Source organism: Chaetura pelagica, unplaced genomic scaffold (genome assembly GCF_000747805.2).
Source record: "Chaetura pelagica isolate M959 unplaced genomic scaffold, ChaPel_1.0 scaffold308, whole genome shotgun sequence".
In the NCBI taxonomy this organism is placed as follows: domain Eukaryota; kingdom Metazoa; phylum Chordata; class Aves; order Apodiformes; family Apodidae; genus Chaetura; species Chaetura pelagica.
The window spans coordinates 2,516,490-2,530,745 of NW_009954442.1; positions in this window are offsets into that span (position 1 = coordinate 2,516,490).

Here is a 14,256-nt window from a genome sequence, read left to right on the forward strand (position 1 = left end):
GTTTTTCTCCTTTTCAGGTTGCTTGGATGGATTGGTCACATGGGATTAGCAAGTGACAAGACAAATACTTCCACAGGTGAGAAAGTAAATTCACAGCAAAGAAAATCCATGGCCTCTAGTGCTCCAGTCTATATTTTAGTTTAGGTTTATTTTAGGTAAAGAGTGAAAGATTTCCCTTTCATCCAGTGTACTGGTTGTGTTTAAACTAGCGTTTTAATTTGGACCTGGAGTAAACCTTTGATGCAACCCTCTCAACCCTTCTTGCTTATGGTGTTACAGTGTTCATTTCAGCTGAAACCAACCCCAAAGGAATGATGCAAGAGCACAGCTACTGTGCTCCAGCCACTAACAGGTATTAATGGGCCAGACTACAGTATGTCTGAAGTAAGCATGCTCTGCATACAGAGGGTGAATGCCAAGTCTCCAGCTGTACAGGTTTCAGTCTATGGATTGATTCCTATTGCCTTATTTGCCACTTGCTATGTGGCCATAAGCAGACATAATTATGACTTGTCCAAATCTCATACAGAGTACGGAGTTCTTATTTACCCTTCAATAGAGCTATCCTATTGCTTTGGGATGTGTGTGTGTATATATATACATCTACACACATTGCTTTTCATGTTTGGAAGCCAGCAGCATTATTACTTGTGAGATGGACAGACCTATGCTGTTTTCTAAGTGTGTCCTAAGACCACATATAAACACCAACAAAAAGATCACATTATTATGGGAAATCTGCAGCAGCAGATGGGGTAACTTTCTAGCAAACAGAAAGTCAGAGTGAATATGTGGAATGCAGAATCATATCTGGTGTGGAGGAACTAAGGATGCAATTGAAAGTGGCATTTCAATGGCTTACAAAGGTAAGATGTCTAAGTGGAAGAACATTGTGAGACTGAGGCATGCAGGAGCTAGAGGAACTTGCGAAGCATTCAGGAAGGCATTGATGGATATTGACACATGAAAAGGTGATCAAGGCTGCTGCAATTGTCTTAAGCAGATGTATCCATAACATTGAGGGTGACTGAGCACTGGAACGGGCCACTTAGGGAGGTTGTCAAGTCCCCTTCTCTGGAGATATTCAAGACCCACCTGGATGCAGTCCTACGCATAATGCCCTCTAGGGGATCCTGTTGGAGCAGGGGAGTAGGACTAGATGATCTCTAGAGGTCCCTTCCAGCTCTGGCAATTCTTTGATTCTGTGATTGGTTAGATAAGGAGAAAGAATAGTGTCAAAAGCTGATGCTTGTTTCTCTGACTGGTAATGACAAGAGTAGCATCTGTCTTCTTATTAATGTCGAGAGATGTCTGTGTGAAAACTGAACTACATCTGGGCTGCCTGTTTGTTTGTTGGTAATTTTTTGTTTGTTTGGTGGTTGTGGTTTTTTTTTTGTCTTGCATCAAAATAATGGAAAGAAACATGGAGGAGAAACTACATGGAGGAGAAACTACAAAATATCAGCTTCCTCTGAATCTGGTTAATGGGGCAAATAGCTACTGTATGGAAAACGTATTTACATGCTTCCTGAGAAGGTGGCAACAAGTTCAGCCTGAGTGTCCTCAGCTATTCAAGAAGAAATAGTGCAAAGTATGTCTAGCTCCTCTTTAGATCCACAGATGTGTGAGTGCTCAACACCTTTCTGAAGTCCAGAGGGATGACACAACCTGCCGAGTTCTTGTGATTAAATACAAATATGTAAGGTAACTCCAAAAACTTTCCAAAGTCTACTTTTACAGCTTTAATAATTCTCTTCAAGGCTGAAAATAACCTTTGTTCTTTTACCTGAAATTCATTAAGATGTTAAATAACAAATCAAGCTTAGCTCATTAAACAATAACATAGTAAATGTTCTCTTATTCAATAGTTTCACTTTGGAAAAAAACAACAACCTGAAATGACACAAAAAATTGCAAGTACCAGAGATTACATTAAGAAAGAACTCAGGAAAATCATGCAGGTATACTGTTGCACTACATGCCTTCCCTAACTAAAAAAAAGAGGGTAGAAGAGTCTTGTTTTCTCTGATAGCATTAAACAAAGCCTGATGACAAATATTATTGAACTGGATAATAAATAATACTCTCTCTAATCTTAAAAATACCTACTGCAATGTCCTAAAACATTCTGGCATTATTAGAAAAAAAAAACAAACAAACCAACCTTTTTTTTTTTTTTTAATTCTATGGTATTTTTCTGAAAGATGGACCTATTTTTGTGTTATTCAATACTCTTCAGTTAAATTCTTTCTTAATAGATATTTCAGGGGATTAAAAGCTATCCAAACATTAATCTTTCATATCATACATCATTAACAGAACTAAAACCTCTCATATTCTTCAAGGTTTTAGAGCAGAGCTGTAGCATGCTCAGAATACACCTCCCAGCAGCAGAAATTAAGTAAGCAGTTGCGTGGTTTCAGACAAATCGTGGCTCCATTATTTAAAAGGTTGTTTACAAGAGCAGAAATTTCATCCTTTCAGATCCAAACACCAGCAAATAATTTAAGCAGATAACACCCACTTTAAATCCTTACTTTACTTTCGTTTTTTTCTGGATCGGGACAACAGTTGGGGTTTTTGATCTTCAGCAAAGGATTATTGCCCAGAGGTACATGGAGATTCAGACAGGAAGACTAGTTCTATGAAAACCTGACCTAGTGAGGAAAGATTTCAGAAGACGTGTCTTAAGAAACATAGTGGAGAGAGAATCTAGAGAGGGCTGCTTCCTGTCTCCAACTCAGCTAATTGTGGTTTGGCAATGAGAAAGAGGAAAGTTGTGCTATGGTTGGAAGCCTGTGTTAGTGTGGATTAAGAAATCGCAAAAGAAAGGCAAGCAGAAATGAACACAACATGCTAACTCTCTTCTCTGAGCTTGAAAGTTTAACAAAACCCCAGAAATGATGAAGAAACAAGCCTACATTTTTCACTACTTAGCAGAAAATAACATTATTCTTCTTAAATAAAGAGTGACTTCTAAAATTACCTCAGCTGGAAAGATTATAAACTTCCCAAATTAAAAAATAATAATTAAAAAAATAGCAAAAATAAATTATACCATTCTTGGAATCAGCAAGACATTAAAATAACAACAACAATTTTTAAATAGTAGTTTGACAAAGTATGATAGGGTGCAGCTCACTACTTTAAAGATAAAATGTCTGTTTTCAGCACATCTTTCTATGCAAGGAATGTGCTTTCTGAAGGTGGTTGTACATTTCTGCCATTGATGAGGAGAATGGTGCACCTAAAGCTTTATACAGAGGGCATGACACTGTCAGAACAGTGTTATTATGAAAATAGCTTGAAACAGGAGCATGATGTTACGTATTTCAAATATAAAGCAGTAAACTCTTTATTTAGCTGTTTTATAAAATAGAGCAAAGGGCTGTGAGAAGTTCAGCCTTCAGGAAAGGTGTCAAAGATGCCTACAGTGAAACACTGTGAGAGCTGTATGATTCCCTACAATCCAATTAAACCACATCATATTGCTTATGCATTAAGTCATGCTTTCACATTTCTGTGGAAAACCACAGCAAATACGAATTAGTGCTAATTCCTATCTGTGCTGTGCTATGCTCTCCTTCATATCTCACCTACTGAAGCACATTTGGATGCCTCTAAAGATCAAAACCATACTTTTTCACAGAGGAAAAGTAATGTAAATTAAAAAGGAAAACCTTTTGATGTCATGAGTGGGATCAAATGACCTGCAGTTATAAGATGAGATGGGTGCAAGTTAAGTAGGATTGAATTTGTAGGAGCTGTATTTATTTAAAAAAAGTGTTTGTAGGCTTTTGTGGTCTTTGAAAAGAGTAATCCAAGAAACTCACACCAAGAGCCTTTTTCTTGATAGCCCCAAAAGATGTGATTTGAAACACAGCTTCAGTAATGTACTCAACATAGGAAATTCTGAGTATTCCACTCAACATAAGTAAAATTACTAGAAGGTTACCATTAGTAACACTTTAGTGAGATTTTTAAAGATACAAAGAACATTCAGGCCTTTTTTATGAGGCTAAGTAAAAAATATGCAAAGGAAAACACATGTAACTGTGTTTTTATAGACCAGAATAATTTCTTGAGCCTTAAATAATTGCTTGCACCTTGGTCTAGCCTGCCTAAGATGGAGGAACAAAGAAGAGGGAACTAGCTGATTCTCTCTTTTCCTTCTCTACAACCAGTTCACTAAACAGTCCTAATATAAATTAAGCTACAAGGGACATCTGGAGGATAGCTAGTCCAAACTCCTGCTTAAAGCAGACTAATTCTGATGTTAAATCAGGTTGCTCAAGCCTTGTTCAGTCCATTTTGCCATGTCTCTGGTCACCTGCCTTCCAGTAGCAACAGAGAAGGAGGTGACTGCTTGGCCTCTCTTAATCATATCCCCAGCCTGTCTCTGGCACAGCCTCTCAGAAAACCTATATCCCCATTCCTCAAAGGATTAGAGAAAATTGTCCAGTTCTCCATTCTTTACAGATTTTACAGGATATTTCCTCTACCCCTGCTGGCCATGTGAAACAGAGAGACTTGAGATTCTTCTCCTCTTCCCATCTGATGCAGTGGAGGACCCTGCCCTGCCCTCCGCACACAGACTCTTTCTTGCTAGCACAGGTATTGCAGTTTGAAATGGCAAAAAACATGATCTCTGGTGCAGTCCTGCCTGCAGGGCTTCCTAGTGAGTATGCTTACCCTGGCAAAGCTGCAGTAGCTTCTTTTACTCAAAATTCATGCCTTTTTTTTTGTGCTGGCTGTTCTAATAGGAACAATCCACAGACCTACCAGTGTAACTGCAATTGTTTTTCTGCTTCACTAAGATAAGCAAGACAAATTATTCTAGAAAAAGAGTGCCTACACTGAAAATTACACTGATGTAACTGTACAGATGGAGCAGTAACTTTCCTCAAGATCGATTTTTAATGTGCTTTGAAGATTGGTTCCCTGAAGTTAGATCCTTAAATCTATTTTCTGGCACAAAGACAAGTCACTGGTTTTTCAGGAGTGTTTAGTGCTCAGCTGATTCCTCTGGAAACAATTTACTTTCTAGTAAACTGCCACTTTCAGAAATACTGCAAGACAGAGAAATCTAGGTTGCAGGGTTTTCTCCAACTATTTACATATGGTAATTTTTTTTTCTGCTCATTTCGTCTAAAAATATAATAAATGCTACTGATTTCATTCATTTTCATTCCTCTATAGAATAAATGCTATCAATTTCCTTAATTTTCATTCCCTCAATAAAAAAACCCAAAACAACCAAGAGCGACAAAACAACAACCATATTTTAATAAACAGCATCTTGTATATGACTCTTCTTCAGCATCGGGAAACGGTACAATAAAAATGACATTCCTATCCCATGTGATGTATTATTCCTCCAAGGAAAGAAAGCTCAGACCAACGATAATACATTCTCCCTTTCTAGCTATTATAGACATAATTTAGTACTGCACATTAATTTATTTTTTTTCCCAGGTATTTATAAATGTCTTCAATGAACTTTAACACAGAATGTTTTAAAATGAGAGATACAATCATTACTGTTAGGCAATGGAGAGAAAATTCATAATCACAGATGAAGGAAAACTTGATTTATGATTATGTTAAGTAACTAGTGCACACACACTCTCAAGCAGGAAGTGTGGCCTAGAGGCAGCAGGAGTGTAGGAAGCACTGTCTTCTGGCTTCTTTCCTGCTATGGGGCACCAGTTGGATCAGGGAACCTGCTGCGGGAAGGGAGGTATTTGGGAAGTTCAGACTGTTTTCCCAGAGGAGTAATGGATGATGCCATGGCTGCTTTGACATGGTTGGGGTCACCCATTTGCTCTTTATTTGCTAACATCACAGTGCTAACACATGTTGCTCTTAATTTAGGATGTTTTGACACTGTCATCATAGTCCTAATAAAATATGAAACAGTGTGTTGTAGATTGTTATTGTGCTGAGATTTTTGGAATGGCACATTAATTTTTTTTTTTTTATTTTTTATTTTTTTTAGTTTTACTTGATGCTATTTGAACACAATGAATTCTGTCTGCCTTTTCTAGTTAGTATTTGTTGTGGGCTTTTTTTAAAGCAATGTCTGACCTTGTTCATGTTGTTTTGTTTAGTGTCCTTGAGCTTAGCTTTAATCTTAAATGAAAGCACAAGAAATGCTACATTTTCGAAGACAGAGATGAAAAGCAATTGACAACAAATATTGCAATATTTTATCCCACTGCAAAATCATTCTACTCGTTAGGAGCTCTGATTCAACCAAGTTAACAAGGTTATCAGATTATATGTCTGTTGTCTTGTTATGACTTCCTTGGCTGAGTTCCTGCAGTAAACATTGCTGATGTGATGTTTTGTTCAAGTAGCAGAACCGGAGGGAGCTGGAGGGAGGGAATGGTGCAGGGACGAGGGTCATGGAGCTGTCAAGGCCTCCGCAGCGGTGGTGCAGTGGGGAGCGCTACCTGCGGTCGATATTAATCAGTCTCTTGCTAGATATGCTCTAGGTAGTCACTGCCAGTCTGTGACAGCTGAGGAGCCAGGTCTGGGAACCTGCAAAACATCCTTGCAGGATCACAGAGATGCAAGCAAGCAGGACATTGCAGACATTATTTATCCAAGCTCACACATGCAAAAAACCTTTAAAAGGAGGTAATTAGAACAATTTAAAGGCATTCAACCTATGCATTAAGTTACAAATACATTTCCACTTGCCTCATCATATGCCAGTGTCCAAGTTACAAGAGTAATTGTTTAAATTACCAGTAAAAAGGAAACATCATTGCACGATTTCTGTTGCTGTTCTGCTAAATGCCATCTGCATTCAGATTTCCTCTAAGCATTGTCATAAACTTGTGGTCTCCCTGCGGGTGTAGCTACTGTATGCAGCTATTGTTATCTAAATAACAGAGGATGTCAGGCCATCAGCTGCACAGCTGGAGGACTTGCATGATGCCAGTTGACTAGTAATTCTGGTCAATTTTTGGAATGACACAATAGACTGAGAAATAGAAAAAATATTAACTCTTTCTACAGTATGAATTGGTAGCATGGAAGTAACAGGAGTGTCTCTGGGGGCTAAGGCAGCATTTATAGCAAAATTAAGTATTGAATTTTTTTCTGGAATGGTGTACGTGGAAACACTTGAGATGTCCTTGGACCTCCTTCCCCTTCTCTTTCCTTCCCCCAACAGCTTCCAAGCAGCTAATATTGCTGTTCATATTCTCACTCATAATTAGTGATTAATTGAAGACTACAGTAGGTCCTTTTGCAGGTACCAAATAGAGACAGGATATTTTGACAAATTGTAGAGGTTTTATTCAACATTGATGAATGCTAAAACTTAGGGTGTCTCTTTGAACTTTTTATGACTAAATCACAAGAAAATGCACTGCACAGACAACTAAGTTGTGGCCAGCATCCTGCTTTCTGATTGTTCAAAAACTGTATTCGAACATGATTGCAGCTTTAACACACCAAAATTATTTCTGCCTTTGAGAAAAACACAAGCTGACATAGAGCAGCAGTGTTGTCACTTGAACTGTGTGAGAAACAATTACCTTTAGCATCTGTGAGGACGGTGCCTGGCCTCAGTGCCTTGTTGTGCAAAAGTGTGTGCCTCCAGCTGTATCTCCTGCATCCTCCCCTCACCTGTCTCCCACATTTCTCCTCTCCCCATGGTTGCCATTCACCCACAGCAGCCCCTGCCCAGCCCCCTGTTCTTTCCAGCAGGTGCTGGCTGCCCCTGCCAGTCCTGGAGCCAGCTGGAACTGGCTGGAACCAGCACAGAGTAGCTCACGGCCCCCCCCTGCCAGTCTTGGAGCCAGCTGGAACTGGCTGGAACCAGCACAGAGTAGCTCACGGCCTCCTCCTGCCTGGGTATACCACAACCCTCTGGCCAGCCCCACTTCCCCACATGCAAATGCAAACTGCTCCATGTGCCTTAGCATTTTAGCTCCTCGTTCCACATTCTTGAAAGTTATCTGCATGTTTCTTCACTGGCCTAATTTTCTAGAAGATCTCTATCCCTTTTGTAAATGCTTTTTCCAGGGGCCGCTGCCTCAGTTTGGGCTTGTGACTGCTGAAGTCTATTTCTATGTGCACTGTTCTTCACTCTTTTAATGAAATTACAGCTCAGACCCCACTCATCTCTCATGTCACCAAAGTTCTTGGCTTCATTAAAATAACCAACAACTCAACAAACACAAACTTGCAGTTTTATTTTGGTAGGGTGCTTTCAAAAGGATCGTAGTCTGGGAGTGGGAATGTGGAACAGACTTGCAGTGTGCTGCTGCAGACCCAAGCATGTGCCGCCATCCAAGAGCCCCAATTCAAAAATACTGGAGTTAAAAACAAACAAACAAACAAATAAATAAATGAAAATCACTCAAGCACCTGAAATGGTCTTTGTGTGCACCCAGGGAAGCCCTCTGTTAGGACAAGAGCTTCTCCAGTTAGTATTTAAAGAAAGACTGCTGTAAAATGCTAATAAGGGCACTTCCAGACTGCTTTTTTGTGCATCAGGGTTCTCACACTGTGTGCATATTGTGCACAAAAATGGCTTTATAATTTTGAAAAATTCCTCTGGCTCCTGACACAGCTTTACTGGGTCACATTCATTTCAGGCCACTGCAGTAAGACTGTTTGATGTTGCTTGCTTCCTAATAGTTAATCTATTTTACTTTCAGGTCAAATACAAACAGGCCACTTGCTATTCATTACAATTAGGCATGTGTTACTAGCATTCATAGTGAGTCAAATATGACTTTTTCAATGGGAAATGTCAGAGGATCCAGAAGGTTTTGTGCATTTTTCTTTCAAATGCTGGTTTTCATCTGGCCTTCATCTTTGGCAGTTGTCTTTGTGTCAGTAAAATTTCAGTGACTAGAGTTGAAAACAACTCACATGGGCACTTCATCAAAATGTCTTATCCCTATAGGAGCAGATACCTGAGTTTGGTCTTTGTAATTCAGGAGGTGATCTACTCAAAGGGCACCAAATGCTTCACTCAAGTCTTTGAGTCCCCAGTCCCTTTGAAGTTTCTGTTTTCAAAATGAAGGAAACTGTGATGTGAGAGAGACATTGCAATTACAGAGACCTGGGTGAGCAATTCATGACTGCTAAGTATAAAGGTGTCTTCCTGGTGGAGTACAGTGGGTCACAAATTGAATGTGAGTCAGCAATGTCCTGTTGTTGTGAAAAATACTACAGATTAGGATGCATAAACAAGACTTGTTTTTAAGGCACATCAAAGGCCCTTTCCTCATTGCTCAGCATACTGGGGACTTGGCTGCATCCAGTCCTGGACACTGGGCTAAAAGTACACAGAGTGTGCACGGAAGAGAAACAGGGTGATCAAAGCAGTTCCTACACTGCTGGTAGGGAAAAATAGAGCAGCTGGGTGCATTATTTTCCTTTCTGGAAACAAAAAGAAGTCACAAGCTTAAATAGACACAAAAAAAAGTAAAAAGAGAAGATGGAGAACTGTGCAACAGTAAATTGCCTTGGGAAGTTGAGGGAATTGTGTCCATATAGGTTTTTGACAACAAGATATGCCTCTAGTAGAAGTAACATACACAACTCTGGTTTCCTCAGGCAGAAGAGGAAAACTAATCTGTGTAATTCCAAATTTGTGTGACAGTTTCAATCACCAAACTTCCAGGTGGAAGGAAATGAGCCAAGTCTGCTTCACATGCTCAATTTGGTATGGAAAGGAAGACAGTTAGGAAATTATTTGTTTGTTGAAATGAGTTTTCAGTTCTCTACTTATGCCCAGCATATCCTGAAGTGGCTTCTAAGTGCCTGTATTAGTGGAAGTATTCATGAAAGCTTGTAGTTTAGATGTCCACAGAGGTAAGTTGAAAGCAAGCAGGAATTTGGGATCTGAACTTTGGATGTAGATATTTATCAACTTTTTTCATCCCTGCATCCTTTAGAGCAAAGCCTATCTTGGAAAGATGGAGGGCAAGAAGGGAGATCCAGGAAATTGCAGGCTGCTCAGCCTGACCTCAGTCCTCAAAAAGCTTGGACAATCTTTCTGGAACTCATTTCCAGTCATGTGAATGACAAGAAAGGCTTGGGACCAAACAGTACAGATTTACTAAGGTCAGATTTTACCTGACCAACCTGATTTCTTTCACTGAGCAGAAGATTGAGTAGGGATGAGAAGTGGATGATGTTTAACTTGGCTTCAGAAAGATGTTTGACATGGTCTTCTACAGTATCCTTATAGCTAAATGATTAAGTCATAGACTGGAAGGTAAGGTGAGTTTAAAATTGTCTGGACTGTTTAGCTTAAAAGATTGTGATCAGTACTTCAGAGTCCAACTGACAGCAGGTTAATAGGTGCAACCCTCAGAGTTCACTGTCTTTATTAATGATCTGGACATCTGACTGGGGGAACAGTCAGGATGAAGAAGGAGGACAGGTTCATTCAAAGGAACCCAGACAGGATGGGAAACATCATGAAGTCCAGCAAAGACAAGAAGAATGTGCTGTACTTGGCCTGGAATACCCTATGCAGCAGTACTGGCTGTTGGCTGATGGAATGAAAAAAAGCTTGGCTGGAAAGGACCTGGCAGACAAGAAGTTGAACATAAACCAGCAGCAGACCCCTGAATCAAAGAAAACCAACATCATCCTGGACTACAGCAAGCAGCTCAAGGGAGTTGGATCCTTATCCTCTCTCTGGGCACTGCTGTGACCACAGTTGAAGCCCTATGGACAGTTTTGTGAAGTACAAGAAGACCCCAGTCCAAGCTCAGAGCTGCTATGGTGGACAAGAGGCTGAAGTACAGTGTATGACAAGTGGCTGAGAGATGTGGCTCAGAGGAGATCTCACTGCTACCTAGAACTACTTGATCAGAAAAGCTGGAGCCAGACTCTTCTCAAAAGTGCACAGTTGAAGTGGGAAAAAAGGGAAATTCTGATGTGACATAAAACCGCTTTAATTATAAGGCAGTCAGACAGAGGAACAGCGGCCCAGGCAGGTTCTGAAATCTCATCTTCAGGGAGATTCAAAACACAGGACACAGCTCCGAGCTACCTGCTTTGAGCAGGAGATTGGGCCAGATGGATTCCAGAGGTTCTTTCTAGCCCACATGTTCTTATTTGATGAAAAACAGTGGACTGGAGTTTCCTTAAATAGTTTACTTGACACAGGGTTTTGTTTTGTAGACTAGAGTAAGGGACTGCAATATTCCTTTAACCCTTCTATTTGAAATTAACATTTAAATGAAAACTATGTGGTCAGGCTATTGGGGATGAAGATGCTTTTCCAGTATTGAGTCTGCTATCCTGTGGTATAAGTGAGCAGAGAATCTATCAGCAAACTGTGGTATTGCTTCCATCTTAATGACCCTTCATCTTCATATTTACTCCTTAGCTGGTGACCTGAAAGGTACAAGGATAGAGAAATAGCTGTGTAACATTAGATGTTTTCCTTTGATGTTTGATTAGGCATGCTTGAATTTCTTAGCCTTTTCTATCCTGGGAGCATGTTGGTGTGCATTCTATTTTGCAGGAGGCAGTAGATGCCTGATAAATGTGTATTTGCTCCCCTACCTCCCTTCCATCCCTCAGTCCTATTATAGAACCAGGAACACACAGTGTGAGTCCATAATTTATTTAATATTATGCATATGTTTCACATCTGGTTGGCTTATCATAGCTAAACTAGCAATCTTCAGGTTTCAGCAACAATAAAGTGTACCTTTTACTTGAAAGAAGTTTTAATTTGAATCACAAATTCTTTCATGTCTGTTTTATCAGCAGTGTGTTGTACGGTAAGGGTATCCAGGAGTGAAACACTTACCAATTCATGCTCTACAATTCTACAAGCTCATTGAAATTGTGAATATCATACCCTTTAGATATTTCAAGTGTGCTGCTAAAATTTCAGTAGACAATTCCACAGCATGCAATATTATTAAGACAAGCTGGTGCTTTATTTGAAGTGCATGCCTGTCAGCCCTATTTGAGTCTGTGTCTGGCACATGGCTCTGAAATATTTTTTAATGTAGTCTTTTTTAAAGTTTTTGAAGGATGACTACCAGACTGAGTCTTTTGCTGCTGGGCGTAGATGATGGGTCATAACCTGATCAGTGACTATCCTGATGGGACTTCTTCATATACACACTATAGAGCTCAACATAATCCCAACTGGGATAACCAAACTTTCAGGAGATGTCCCATCCAGGCCTTAAAAACTGATTGAGTTAACGGACTTAAGTGAGATCTGAGCTCCCGCCACATCATAATTCAAAACTCAAACTGAAGTAAAAATAACCACTGTTTGTGTCACTAAAGTCTTGTACATTGTTTAAACTCTCCAGTACAGTTTCCTAGAAAAACAAACATTTTGAGAGTTTGCCATCTGCCTGTTAGTCTCCCTTAATAATTTTTAGTATGTTGGATGATTTCAACAACGATAGTGATTTCATGGCCTCAGAGCTATTTCAGAGCCTCCAACCTGTTCTTTCTTATTGGTCTTATGAAGGATGTAGTGCCTGGGCCAAGAAATGAAAGAGCAGAAATTCTGTAAGACATAGTATTCTTATAATATTTCTTCCAAGAATAAGACAGAAAAACCAAGTCTTACATTATGCCATTCTGTAAGACTCTCAGGATAATGTTTTTGGATTTCGTACCTTCATGCACACAAAAATATACACATACATTTTAGTTAATTTCAGTGTTCAGTGAAATCTGAACTACAAGATTTAGTTATTAGTGTTCCTGTTTTTAGATAAGAGCTGCTGTTGGGACTAGATACCAATAAATATAATAATTTTAAAAATTCTATTAAGATTATGCAAAACTCTAGGCAAATAAGTCTTTATTGGCAGACCTCCCATTCCAATTTCTGTCTTGCCTACTTAAATTGTAAGCTTTATAATAGAGGGACTGCCTCAAAATACAATTTTGTACAACTGTAAGCATCTTGAGCATGGTCCTCTGGGCATGAAAATAATAATAAAACTCCGCAGTAATAATAATTTTTTTTGCTCTTAGCCTGCATACTCTTTGGGATGAGAACTGATTTGGAGTTCAGTGTTTGCAGAGCCTAGCAATAAGCGATACAAAGAATTGTAATGTAACCTAATCTATGCAGTTATAAACAAAGGTGAAGGATGGGTCATCCTGTCCCAGAAACATTTTTCTTGCTGCTTCTGATTTGAAACATTTTTGGAATTTATTTTTTTTAATACTATTTTTTCTTTTGCTTTGTTGGGAGTCATTTGCCTGGGGAAGATTTGAGGGGATTTGGCAGCAGAGTTGGCTGCTGCATGTAGAGAATGACCACTTTTTCCTATCAGAGAGATAAAGGAATGGGGCAGTATGATTTAATGTCCCCTCAGTTTTGTGGGACCAGGAATTAGAAGTGCAACATTCAGGTGACCTTCCATGGCAAGTTAGGAAATAGTATTGTGCTCTTTCTCAAGTGTCTAAGAAATTAAATAGGTTCTCTAACTTTGTGTAAGGAATTAAGACATCTTTGGCAGCCACAATGAATTAAAATATAGTACTTATGTGTACCTTCTGATTTTACCCTTTTTCTTTGGAATTTGACATGCTAGATCATGACTTAGACTGAGTCTGAGGTGTGACTTTATGTGGTTTTACTTAAGTTCTTTTGCCCTCTCTGAGAAATGTTTAATATGCTTCAATGCAAAGTCAATTTTTGTTCCAAATGTGATGGTCCCTCCTGCAGCCCTCCGGAAAAGTCTCTGAAGTGCTTCCCTGACTTCAAGGTATATACAACAGCAAAGTACCCAGGTGCCTGAGAAAGTGGCAAGTTATATTTGTCTGCAGAGTTAAACCTCCTTCCTTGCAGCACACATACTGAAAGCTCAGATGGTCTGTGTACGTATTAAAAGGTGCTGAAAATGCCTGTGTTGTCATGGCATGAGTGGGATGCATTTTTCTGAGAAAACATGCTGTACTGTTATACTCTCATGGACGTGTGTTCTCCTCTTTGTGATATACACTGCAATATCCTATCGTGTCCTTTGTCACTCTGATTACCATGTAGGCCCACAGAGGCAGGTGGGAGGCTCAGTATAGAATTAGATAATAACAAAATGTTCTTTCTAATTTTTCAGTGTGTACAGTCTTCCTCTGGTGATGGAAATACGCTGATGAATTCAGTTGTTTTGTTTTTTTGGTTTTGATTTTTTTTTTCTTTTCTTCTCTTCTCTGTTTTGCACTTCTACTTGCATCTTTTTATAAAGAGGTATAGTCAGAGATGGAAAGGAAACTCTTTCC